The 12722-nt window shown below is 48.7% G+C and overlaps 1 protein-coding gene and 1 long non-coding RNA gene across 2 annotated transcripts in view; one reads left to right on the top strand and one right to left on the bottom strand.

Moving 5' to 3' along the window:
- The window catches only part of LOC310712756, a 102221-nt gene that overhangs the window by 62005 nt on the left and 27494 nt on the right, over positions 1–12722 (bottom strand). The gene's annotated exons all lie outside the window — the stretch shown is intronic.
- The window catches only part of SLC8A2 (solute carrier family 8 member A2), a 132816-nt gene continuing 132125 nt past the window's right edge, over positions 12032–12722 (top strand). Inside the window, exon 1 of the mRNA XM_083515788.1 lies at positions 12032–12339. The gene's annotated coding sequence lies outside the window, so the exon portion shown is untranslated. The remainder of the gene's footprint in view (positions 12340–12722) is intronic.

Raw genomic sequence — 12722 nt, 5'->3', positions numbered from 1 at the left:
TGGGGAAAGCTCTTGTTGGCCCAATGGCCAAATTCAAAAATGGCCAACCTTCCTCCAAACACAATTCCCTCCAGTGGAAGAAAACAAAACAAAAACAGATTTGGACATGGTAAACAACAACACCACACTCTCCGCCAGGAATGTGTCAGGAGCTCAGCCTACACTCGAGTAGGACCCTGGCAGAGACACATGCTCGACTGGCATGTTCTCTCCCTCCTGGTCGATCGTTCGGGAGCTTCAAAAGCTTTCTTCTGCCCGAACATCACAGCGACCGATGCCAACCGACACCGGCACACTTAGGGATCCGCAGAGTCTTCGCAGCTCATGTGACAGACCTCAGCAACTCAGCATTTTGGCTAATCTACTTTATTTACATATAAACACACGGAACACTGCAACATGGCTCCCTCTCTCTCTAGCATCAGACAGCAAAGAGAAAGAACAAAGGACAATAGTCCCACTTCATGGAACACAGTAACACAAACATCCCGTCTCCGTCACTTCCCACTCTGTGGAGTCGAAACATCCACTGTCATGTGATAGACAACAATCCCATGACTGCAGTCATGGAGCAGGAATTCTAACAGAATGATCTTCTGGCCATCCAAGCAGAATGTCCACTGCTTGGCTCCAATCCTAAGTATCCCATGGGCTCCTCCAGGACAACAGAGAAGGGGTGGGGGCTTGGCAGGCTGTTTTGAAGGGTGTGGAGTGTGGGCCTTTGATCTGCTGCCTCCCCCACCCCAATTTTCTTGCTAACTGTGGTTTAGTAAAATACAGAGCCTTCTAGCTTGAAGCAGAGAGGCTCTGGGCACCATTTCCTCAAATCAACGGGAGGTTCTTTGGCACTGCTTTTGTGCAGATATATATAGAGCCTCTGAAATGTGCTCAGAAGAGTCTTTTGTAGACGGCGCTCATCATTTCGTTGGTACTCGTTCTCTTGCTGACGGTTCTGCTCAGTACTCAGAAGGAGGGAAGAGGAAAGCACATCCCGCTTCATTGTCCAAAGAAGGTTAATTTCCCATCTCCTTTTAAGTTCTTTTTCTGACTCTCCAAGGTCTACCGCTGAGTGAGAAGAACATGCTTAAAAATAAACTGACATTCCGATTATGCTTTCTCAGGTGTTTCCAAACCCGGCATTTGGAAGCCGGAATCCAGGAATCAAGAGGATGCCATATTGCTCAGAAAAGAGAACTGTTTTGGGTTGTTTTTTTTTCATTTCCCAGAAGAGGAACAGATATTTGCTGGTATATTAGCTGGGTTTTCTGTAGTGAAGAAAGACGGGTTTCTCTTTGGAGTTCCTCTTGAAGAGAAGAGGGAGGGCTTGTTCCATTTGTTCTCAACTGGGACTGCCTGCAGGGCTTGTGTAGGGCAAGCCCCTGTATTCTTTTCTCCTGTATCTTTCCTATAACCTTTTAAAAAAAATATTTCATCCCTGTGTCTGTACATATATAAGAGATAAGTGCATGGTATACATGGACATAATTATTTCATTCAGAGTAGACCCACTGTGTTGTAGCCAATGTAGTGCTAGGTTAAAGTTACTTAAAGGTAAAGGAACCCCTGACCATCAGGTCCAGTCGTGACCGACTCTGGGGTTGCGGTGCTCATCTCGCTTTATTGGACGAGGGAGCCGGCGTACAGCTTCCGGATCATGTGGCCAGCATGACCAAGCCGCTTCTGGTGAACCAGAGCAGCGCACGGAAACACCGTTTAACTTCCCGCCGGGGTGGTACCTATTTATCTACTTGCACTTTGACATGCTTTCGAACTGCTAGGTCAGTGTTTCCCAACCGGTGTTCCGCGGCACACTAGTGTGCCGTGAGACGTTGCCTAGTGTGCCGTGGGAGGGAGGCGGGCGAGTCGGGCGGCGAGAGGCGGGGCGCCGGCGGCGAGCACACGCGGGGCGGCGAGCGAGCTCCCTCCCACATCCCATCGCCGCGAATGCAGGCTTTCGCTGAAGCCTGGAGAGCGAGAGGGGTCGGTGCGCACCAACCCCTCTTGCTCTCCAGGCTTAAGGAAGCTATCCCCCCAGCCGCGCAAGCTCCCAGAGCGATGCCAAAGCTGCGCGCACCTTTGCCATCGCTCTCCAACCCGTTCGGGGGGGCTGGGGTCGGGGGAAGCTCCAGCTTCCCCCGCCCGCAGCCTCCCAAGCCCCGAGAGGGATGGCGAACGTGCGCACACCATCGCCATCGCTCTCTGACCTGTTCGGGGGGCTGGGGACGGGGGAAGCTCCGGCTTCCCCCGCCCCCAGCCCGCGCAAGGTCCCAGAGCGATGGCGAAGGTGCGCACACCTTCGCCATCGCTCTCCGACCTGCTCTGCGGGCTGGGGACGGGAGAAGCTCCGGCTTCCCCCGCCCCCAGCCCGCGCAAGGTCCCAGAGCGATGGCGAAGGTGCGCACACCTTCGCCATCGCTCTCCGACCTGCTCTGCGGGCTGGGGACGGGAGAAGCTCCGGCTTCCCCCGCCCCCAGCCCGCGGAAGGTCCCAGAGCGATGGCGAAGGTGCGCACACCTTCGCCATCGCTCTCTGACCTGCTCTGGCGGCTGGGGGCGGGGGAAGCTCCGGCTTCCCCCGCCCCCAGCTCCTGCAAGCTCCGGGAGCAATGGCAAAGGTGCGCTCACCTTCGCCATCGCTCTCGGACCCTTTCTGGGGGCTGGGGGCGGGGGAAGCTCTGGCTTCCACCACCCCCAGCTCCTGCAAGCTCCGGGAGCAATGGCAAAGGTGCGCTCACCTTCGCCATCGCTCTCAGACCCTTTCTGGGGGCTGGGGGTGGGGGAAGCTCTGGCTTCCCCCACCTCCAGCCCCGCAAGCTCTGGGAGTGATGGCGAAGGTGCGCTCACCTTTGCCATCGCTCTCGGACCCTTTCTGGGGGCTGGGGGCGGGGGAAGCTCGGGCTTCCCCCACCCCCAGTCCCGCAAGCTCCGGGAGCCACTCTGGCTCCCATTCTGGGGGCTGGGGTCGGGGGAAGCTCGGGCTTCTCCCGCCCCAGCCCCGCGTCTGGGGGGGGGGGAATAATTTTTTTCCCTTTATTTCCCCCCCAAAATCTAGGTACGTCCTATGGGCCGGTGCGTCCTATAGGGCGAAAAATAGGGTAGTCAATATAGGCACAGAGTTAATTTTTTAAAACATTTTCTAATGGTGGTGTGCCTTGAGATTTTTTTCATGAAACAAGTGTGCCTTTGCCCAAAAAAGGTTGGGAAACACTGTGCTAGGTTGGCAGGACAGGTACAGAGCAACAGGAGCTCACCCCGTCACAGGGATTCGAACCACCGACTTCCTGATCGGCAAGTCCTAGGCTCTGTGGTTTGACCCACAGCGCCACCAGCGTCCCTTAAAGTTACTTAGCCCCCAGTAAAATGTTCTGCACAGGCAGAATGGTGCAAGAGTACAGGTAAGCCGACTGCTGGTAACTTCATTGTGCAATAGATTGCTCCATCTGCAAGCGCAACATTAACGCTCGCCCGTCCATTAATGCAAGAGCCCCTGCTGGGTGGACTTCAAATGTTGGATGTAGTCCATTGAAATTCATGAGCCCCAATTAGACGTGTCTACAAACTTCACAGGGTCTACTTCGGACACTGGAAACAATACAACTATAGCAATTGTTTTTGGCAGGGGCTGGGAATCAGAACATCACGGAGCGCTGCCCCTCTCTGATTGTTCAAGGATCCCTCATAAGTGGAGATTCCTCTGGCATGGTCTTTCTTCCATGCCCATTTATTTGTCTTGCAAATCAAGGGCGGACATTTTCAACAGTGGTTGCTGGATCCCTAAGTCTCGTGCAGGGGTCAGCAAACTTTTTCAGAAGGGGGCTGGTCCACTGACCCTCAGACCTTGTGGGGGGCCGGACTATATTTTGAAAAAAAAGAATGAACGAATTCCTATGGCCCACAAATAACCCAGAGATGCATTTTAAATAAAAGCACGCATTCTGCTCGTGTAAAAACACGCTGATTCCTGGACCGTCTGCGGGGCAGATTTAGAAGGCAATTGGATTGGATCCGGCCCCCGGGCCTTAGTTTGCCTACCCATGGTCTAGTGCTTTCAAGTACAGTGGTACCTCGGGTTAAGTACTTAATTCGTTCTGGAGGTCTGTTCTTAACCTGAAACTGTTCTTAACCTGAAGCACCACTTTGGCTAATGGGGCACCCTGCTGCTGCCGTGCCACCGGGGCACAATTTCTGTTCTCATCCTGAAGCAAAGTTCTTAACCTGAAGGACTATTTCTGGGTTAGCGGAGTCTGTAACCTGAAGCATATGTAACCCGAGGTACCACTGTATGGTAGTTTTCACATCTTTTAGAATCATAGAATCCTAGAGTTGGAAGAGACCACAAGGGCCATCGAGTCCAACCCCCTGCCAAGCAGGAAACACCATCAGAGCACTCCTGACATATGGTTGTCAAGCCTCTGCTTAAAGACCTCCAAAGGAGGAGACTCCACCACACTCCTTGGCAGCAAATTCCACTGTCGAACAGCTCTTACTGTCAGGAAGTTCTTCCTAATATTTAGGTGGAATCTTCTTTCTTGTAGTTTGGATCCATTGCTCCGTGTCCGCTTCTCTGGAGCAGCAGAAAACAACCTTTCTCCCTCCTCTATGTGACATCCTTTTATATATTTTAGATTCTAACCACACAAGTAGACCCTGTGCTCAGTGGCGTAGCGTGGGTTGTCAGCACCCGGGGCAAGGCAAGTAATTTGCGCCCCCTAACCCATGGATTTGCGCCCCCTAACCCGTGGATTTGCGCCCCCTAACCCTAACCCCCAGATGTTGCTCCCGGTGCGGCCGGCCCCCCCTGCACACCCCACGCTACGCCACTGCCTGTGCTCATTCCTCAGACAAGTCCTTTCTCTTCCAGAAGTTGTGTTTGCTCTTTTGAATATGGGACACCAGATCTTCCCCCCCCCTTAGTCTTTTTTGCCTTTTCTGCCTTAGTGGCCATTTTAAGGATTTATCCCTGTGCTGTCTTTGGTTGCAGCACGACTGGAATTTTTTTTGCTTTAAAATAAGCAGCTAAGGGAGTGTTTGGGCACCAGCAGACAGCCTGAATATACCCCTGACTGAGGACTGAAAGAATTATTAAAGTATTAACGGTTTCAACAGGATGGGAAACCTTTTACGTCAGGGGCTCCTACTTCAGCTGGCCATTTACCTTGCATGGCTTCCTTTTCCCCTTCTGCTGCTTAAAAAAATTAAAATAAAAAATGCACCACCTTTCTTCCATAGAACCTTCCATCCAGAAACAGGTCAGACCCACACCTACTTAGCTTCAGCAAGGCTGCTGAGCCATGGTGAGAGGCAGTGTGGCATAATGGTTAGAATGTTGGACGGGGACCTGGGAGACCAGGGTTCGAATCCCCACTAGGCCATGAAGCCTTAATCTTGAGCCAGTCACTCTTTCAGCCTAGCCTCGCCAGAGTGGTGCATGCTCTGGTTATCTCCCGCTTGGACTACTGCAATGCGCTCTACGTGGGGCTACCTTTGAAGGTGACCCGGAAACTACAACTAATCCAGAATGCGGCAGCTAGACTGGGGACTGGGAGCGGCCCCTGAGACCACATAACACTGGTCTTGAAAGACCTACACGGGCCCCCAGTACGTTTCCGAGCACAATTCAAAGTGTTGGTGCTGATCTTTAAAGCCCTAAACAGCCTTGGCCCAGTATATCTGAAGGAACGTCTCCACCCCCATCGTTCTACCCGGACACTGAGGTCCCGCACCGAGGGCCTTCTGGCAGTTCCCTCCCTGAGAGAAGCCAAGTTACAGGGAACCAGGCAGAGGGCCTTCTCGGTAGTGGCGCCTTCCCTGTGGAACACCCTCCCACCAGATGTCAAAGAGAACAACAACTACCAGGCTTTTAGAAGACATCTGAAGGCAGCCCTGTTTCGGGAAGCTTTTAATGTTTGATGTATTATAGTATTTTAATATTCTTTTGGAAGCTGCCCAGAGTGGCTGGGGAAGCCCAACCAGATGGGCGGGGTATAAATAATAAATTATTATTATTATTATTATTATTATTATTATTATTATTATTATTATTATTATTAACCTACCTCACAGGGTTGTTGTGTGGGGATTAAATGAGGAGGGGGAGAACCATGAGTTCCTTGGAGTAAAGGGCAGAATGTAAATGCAATCAATCAATCAATCAATCAATCAATCAATCATCAGTGTGCCTTCTGGCCAATTCTTTGCATGCATATGGGAGAATCAGGTGATGCAGGAGAAGAAAATAATAATAATAATAATAATAATAATAATAATAATAATAATAATAATAATAGAAAGATGAATTCTTGGATGCCAAGACCCAAGTTTGGGGCAGGTACTCTTAGGTGAGAGAACCCCAATAGAGATTTAAAAATCACAGAATATGCAGCAGAGTAAAGCGGGGAAATACAGGATGTTTGGGAGGAATTGTGCCTTTTGATATACGATATCTTTATTGTCAATGTCCCATGCAGAACAATGCAATTGAAAAACTACATAAAACATTCAAAAACCCCTAAAAACTCTGAAACCCCATTTTAAAATACACTATACTATAGAGACCCCTTATGCTGCGTTTAGAACCAGAATTGCATTTGCGTAGAAACTGTTTCTCAGGCGGCTAGTCCTGGTCTTTATAACCCTGTACCTTCTTCCAGAAGGCAGAAGCTGAAAGAGATCATTTCCGGGGTGCATACTATCCCGCGCTATCTCTGCCGCTTTTTTATGGCACCTGACAGCATAGATTTGATCTAAGGTGGGAAGAGTGCACCCAATTATTCTCTCTGCAGTCTTTACAACCCTGGATAGCACCGTTTTCCCCCCTGGCCGTGCAGCTCCCAAACCACACACACAGACCATAAGTTAATACACTCTCCACAGTGCAATGGTAAAATGCCGTCAACAGGTCCTTTGAGAGATTGTTTTTCCGGAGGATTCTCAGAGGATTCTTCCAAGTTCCTCCCAGTTTCCCTAGCATAGAAAAAGACCACACGTTTGGTAAGTTAAAAATACTTTACTTACAAACTACCCAAAGGTCAGATTAATGTACTTTTCCATATAGCATTCAGAAAAAGTTGCACAGGCAGTAAAACTTGGCTTAGTTGCAGTGGTGAAAGTTCCCTTTTTTGTGTGTACAGAAACTCAAGAGAGGCTTGTAAGAGCCATGTGGTCCGAGCTGCAGCAACCAGCTCAGACCTCCTCACACACTGAGCTTCTCAGATATCTCAGATAGACTAATGGAGAACAATAGGACTGATTACCTAGTCCCTCCCAAGCTGAGCAAATCCAGGCAGGACAGCTTACTTTATGGTCTTAATCCTTTCATGCTTTAATTAGACTTAGAATAGAATCATAGAATCATAGAGTTGGAAGAGACCACCAGGGCCATCGAGTCCAACCCCCTGCCAAGAAGGAAACACCATCAGAGCACTCCTGACATATGGTTGTCAAGCCTCTGCTTAAAGACCTCCAAAGTAGGAGACTCCACCACACTCCTTGGCAGCAAATTCCACTGTCGAACAGCTCTTACTGTCAGGAAGTTCTTCCTAATGTTTAGGTGGAATCTTCTTTCTTGTAGTTTGGATCCATTGCTCCGTGTCCGCTTCTCTGGAGCAGCAGAAAACAACTTTCTCCCTCCTCTATGTGACATCCTTTTATATATTTGAACATGGCTATCATATCACCCCTTAACCTCCTCTTCTCCAGGCTAAACATGCCCAGCTCCCTTTGCCGTTCCTCATAAGGCATCTTTTCTAGGCCTTTGACCATTTTGGTTGCCCTCCTCTGGACACGTAAGCATGTTGGCTATACGAGGCTGGTTATCCCACCCTATGCCTGTGCAAAACCTCCTGTCAATTCATACCACAGTGCAGGCCTCTGAACAGCCAACGTTAGAACCAATTTCTGTCAGTGCAGCTATAGCCTTGTTAAGTTTGCTTATTTAGTTATTTCATCTCTTTATATGCTGCTTAAGACTAAACTTGTTAAGTGGGTTACATTACAGTGGTACCTCGGGTTACATACGCTTCAGGTTACATACGCTTCAGGTTACAGACTCCACTAACCCAGAAATAGTACCTTGGGTTAAGAACTTTGCTTCAGGATGAGAACAGAAATCGTGCTCTGGTGGCGCGGCAGCAGCAGGAGGCCCCATTAGCTAAGGTGGTGCTTCAGGTTAAGAATAGTTTTAGGTTAAGAACGGACCTACAGAACGAATTAAGTACTTAACCCGAGGTACCACTGTACTCTGAATACATTTAAAAAAAAATAAATCCAGGCATTTTAATAAAAGTTTAATCTTGCAGATTTAACTGGGTTGTGGGGTTTTTTGTGTTTTTTGTTTTGGTACCTCTATTGGTTGGTTTTTTATTTGCACCACAAATAGAGAACCAAAAAATACTTTAGGCAGTATGGAACGGAATTTCCAAGATAAATATATTTTCATACTTTTTCAACCAATAGAGACTATATATAAATGGCCACTAAAGACCCCTCATTTTATGATGGGATTTTTCTTCCTGTCGGGAGAGTAGCAGTACAATAAACCCTAAAAACATATTCTGAAAAGTAATTAAATGTCAACCACTGTATGATACAAGATATGTCCTATAGGGTCATCAAACATGATGCCTCTTCCGTTCTGTTAAATACTCCTCTACATCTGACTAACAAGGTATCAGTTTCAAACTTACAGGTAAGAGTATGAGAATTTTAAATTACTGAAGCAATACAAAAATATATATTTAAATATTTAAACTAAAACCCATACCTGTGGTCGCCCAGAGCTTCTTATGTTGCTCAGCAACATAATAGATTTCTAATAGATCTTTTGGCCCCCAACTAAATTTTATTTGCTGCTGCTGTGAATTTTCTTTTGGCTGCTTAAATCCCCTCCCCTTGTGGCCATTTTTAGTTTTTTAACACTATTTTTTTACAAAAATTGTATTGTAAGCCCTCTGGAGGAGGAGAGAGGTCTTGAGGAAATGGCAGGATATTTCGGTAAAAGAAATAAAAGCTGGTGTATGCATTTTGTTTTGTTATTTGCCTTTTGCTTTTTTTAAAAAACAACAAGTTTCTAGTCCACATGCCAATGAAGTTGTGCCTGAATGTATGTGGACACAGCTGGCTGACAGCTCAGAAGCCCGGGAGCATGGTTGAATAAAATCTCAGGAGAGCAAGCAGATGAATTATGCAAACTTGCTCCAATGTGCATAAGCTATACCAGGAAACAAAAACTTATTTTTCAGGGCACCGTATTGTGGTTGCCTTGGGCAATTTACATGTTCTATATCTATATATGTAGTGTGTGTTCGTGTGTAAACATATATACCATTGTTGATATATAGCAGAGAGTGTTCACAATCTTGATTGTTGTTGTTTAGTCATTTAGTTGTGTCCGACTCTTCGAGACCCCCTGGACCAGAGCACGCCAGGCACTCCTGTCTTCCACTGCCTCCCGCAGTTTGGTCAAACTCATGCTGGTAGCTTCGAGAACACTGTCCCACCATCTCGTCCTCCGTCATCCCCTTCTCCTTGTGCCCTCCATCTTTCCCAACATCAGGGTCTTTTCCAGGGAGTCTTCTCTTCTCATGAGGTGGCCAAAGTCTTGGAGCCTCGGCTTCAGGATCTGTCCTTCCAGTGAGCACTCAGGGCTGATTTCCTTCAGAATGGAGAGGTTGGATCTTCTTGCAGTCCATGGGACTCTCAAGAGTTTCCTCCAGCACCAGAATTCAAAGGCATATTAAATATCATGCACAAGATACACATGAAGTGCTTTTTTCTCCAACCCAAGAAATGGTGCAGATCTTTAGGAATGTCTTTTAAGTAACTTTCAGATGTGCCAGCCCCTTCCCTAACAAGGCAACCTCCAGATGTTTTGGACGGCAGTTCCCATCAGTCTTAGCCAGTTTGCACAGTTTTCTTGTTGGGGAGGAGGCATAAAAATGTTAAACCAGTTCTTTGGAGGTGGATTCTGAGCATCGGGAACACCCAAATTAAATAAATGGGGACAACTACTCTCCTCCTTCATTTTTGCTCCCCACCTGCCCCCTGGCCCCAAGCCAGAAGCCAGAGACTAGAGCTGATTAAGGTGTTTGGTGGCCCTAGAACAGGCCTAGCTGCACAGATGTGCAACTCTGAGCAATGCCTCCTTCTTGTGATCTTGCAGTATGGATGGACATATTTTAAGTGAAGAAGCAACGCTATCTTTTTATTTAAGAGAATATGAAAAAAGGGTTATAAATGGGTTAAAATCTAATGGTAAGGATTTGCTGAACCAATAAATTGAAGTGGAATACAAAAAAGGGAAGTATGAGGAGGTCCGGGAAATAAGCTAAAAGAAAATAAGTAAAAGAAAAAATGTATGTTTTTAACTGTTTTTATTTTGTATTTTTCTTTTTTCTTTTTCAATTTTACTGTTATATTTCAAAAAAATAATAATAAATATTTTATTTTTTAAAAAAGGAAATGGCCTTGTTTTCGGCAGCTAGACTGGTGACTGGGAGCGGCTGCAGAGACCACATAACAACGGTCTTGAAAGACCTACATTGGCTCCCAGTACATTTCTGAGCATAATTCAAAGTGTTGGTGCTGACCTTGAAAGCCCTAAACAGCCTCAAAGGCCCAGTATACCTGAAGGAGCGTCTCCATCCCCATCGTTCTACCCGGACAGTGAGGTCCAGCTAAGAGGGCCTTCTGGCGGTTCCCTCCCTGCGAGATGCAAAGCTACAGGGAACCAGGTAGAGGGCCTTCTCGGTAGTGGCGCCCTCCCTGTGGAACGCCCTCCCAGCAGATGTCAAAGAGAACAACAACTACCAGACTTTTAGAAGGCATCTGAAGGCAGCCCTGTTTAGGGAAGCTTTTAATGTTTGACGGACTACTGTATTTTAATATTTTGTTGGGAGCCACCCAGAGTGGCTGGGGAAACCCAGCCAGATGGGCGGGGTATAAATAATAAATTATTATAATATTATTATTATTTTCTCCAGTTGCATGTTCTCCCCATTTTTGAATAATTTTATTCAGATTTTCAGTACAAGACGTCTCGAGTCAATTAAAAAAACCCACCTGTGCATTAACATAAACTGCAAAAATAAAACAGAGGCACTGTCTTTGCAAGGCTTTAAGTCACACATTGCAGCTAGTTCATAAAAAAGGTACTGCGCGTTTACAAACAATGAGCTAGTAAGAGTAATCCTCAGTCCTTACTTTTCCTTTTCTCCAGGGATCAACAGACTCTGTCTGATGGTTCTTTTGCCCAACGCTCATTCTTGCCTTTGCAAAGGCCTTGGCCAATGAACCTTATTTCCATTTTACAGATAGAAGAACAGAGGCTGAATAAGAAGTCTGTGTATTCGTGCCTGTGCGGATAGCTGCCCAAGGCTAGCTAGTTCATGGGCCTGAGCTGGGGCTTAAACCAAAGGTTTTCAGCCTCATACCCAGCTGCCCACAACCGTCAAACCATCTTTTTATTTCTATTTTGAAGTGGATGCGACTCTCGTGTTCCTTCCTTTCTAAACACAACTTTAGAAGCAATAATACAGAGATACCAAATTTTGCACTGTTAAAATGCGAGTCGCGCCCTCTCTCTCCAACGCCCCCTTCCCCAAATACATTGGATGCGCTGTCCGGTCTGCGGGAGCTGTCCACCGCTTCCTGGTGCTGAAATGGCTATTCTCTGTCCAGACTCACCGTGGTACTGATTTGCTGGGGGCGAAGGGAGCTGCCCGCCTGCTCGAGTGGGTGGGTGGCTGGGGCTGCCTTGAGCAGAAACCTGGACCCGATCCGGGCATGGCGAAGCGGCAGACTTGGCGTTCTTCCACGCAGCTCTCACGCCTCGGCCACACTCCCTGGCAACGTGGGCTCTGCTAACCACCACCCAGCTTGGGCAGAGTTGCATCGCTTCCCTTTCCCGCTGGCGGCGGGGGTTTCCTTGCACCCCCCTCCCGCCCCATAGCTTCTTTCTGTGGGTCCTGAGGGCTCATTTCTCTCTTCCCACAACCTCCCCCCCCACCCCGCACCAGCGCTGCCCCTCCCCTTCTCTCCTCCTCCTCCTTTCACCAGAGGCGGGCTCGCTCTCCATCTCTCTCTTGTCTCTGGCTCCGAGGAAGGGACACTCTCTGGCTGGTGGGGGCAGCGACCAGGATCTGGGGCTCTCGGGCTTCCACCGCCCCCCCCTTCGTGTTAGGCACGGCTCCCAGCCCTCGCACACGGCGCCCAGCCCTGCTGAAGAACAACGTGGGGAGGAGGGCGGCGGGCAGAGAGCGCGAGAGAAAGACCATGGCGAGGAAGTGACCGGCTTGGCTCAGCCACAGCTGTGGGTTCTCTCTGAGAGGAGGCGCAGAGGAAGGTAGGTGCTGGGGCGACGTGGGGGGGGGGGTCCTTTTCCGCTCGCGGGGCAGAGGATCGTGTGTGCGTGCGTGTGCGTGTCGGGGAAACAGAGAGAGGGGTTCCTGTGCCTTCATTTCCTCCCCGCCACCCACCTACCCAAATCCCCTTTTCCTGCTTGGATTGATCCGATGGCGGGGGAGTAGTGTGTGTTGGGGAGCTTCTGGGTCTCTGGGTGATCCGCTGTCGATCAGGATCGGGACCACGGGCTGTCTTGAGCCTTCCCTCCCTCCCTGTTCCCGTTTACTTCTTACTCTCTCTGTCGTTCTTCATCGCCGCTGACTCTCGGGTCCCTTCGCGTTCCTTCCTCTCCGGGCACCGCGCGCCAGACACTTGCAAATTTGA

Source organism: Podarcis liolepis (genome assembly GCF_965112155.1).
Source record: "Podarcis liolepis genome assembly, chromosome: 7".
NCBI classification, from domain to species: Eukaryota; Metazoa; Chordata; class Lepidosauria; order Squamata; family Lacertidae; genus Podarcis; species Podarcis liolepis.
The sequence above is the reverse complement of the archived record's forward strand: the minus strand, read 5'-3'. Positions and strand labels throughout refer to the sequence as shown.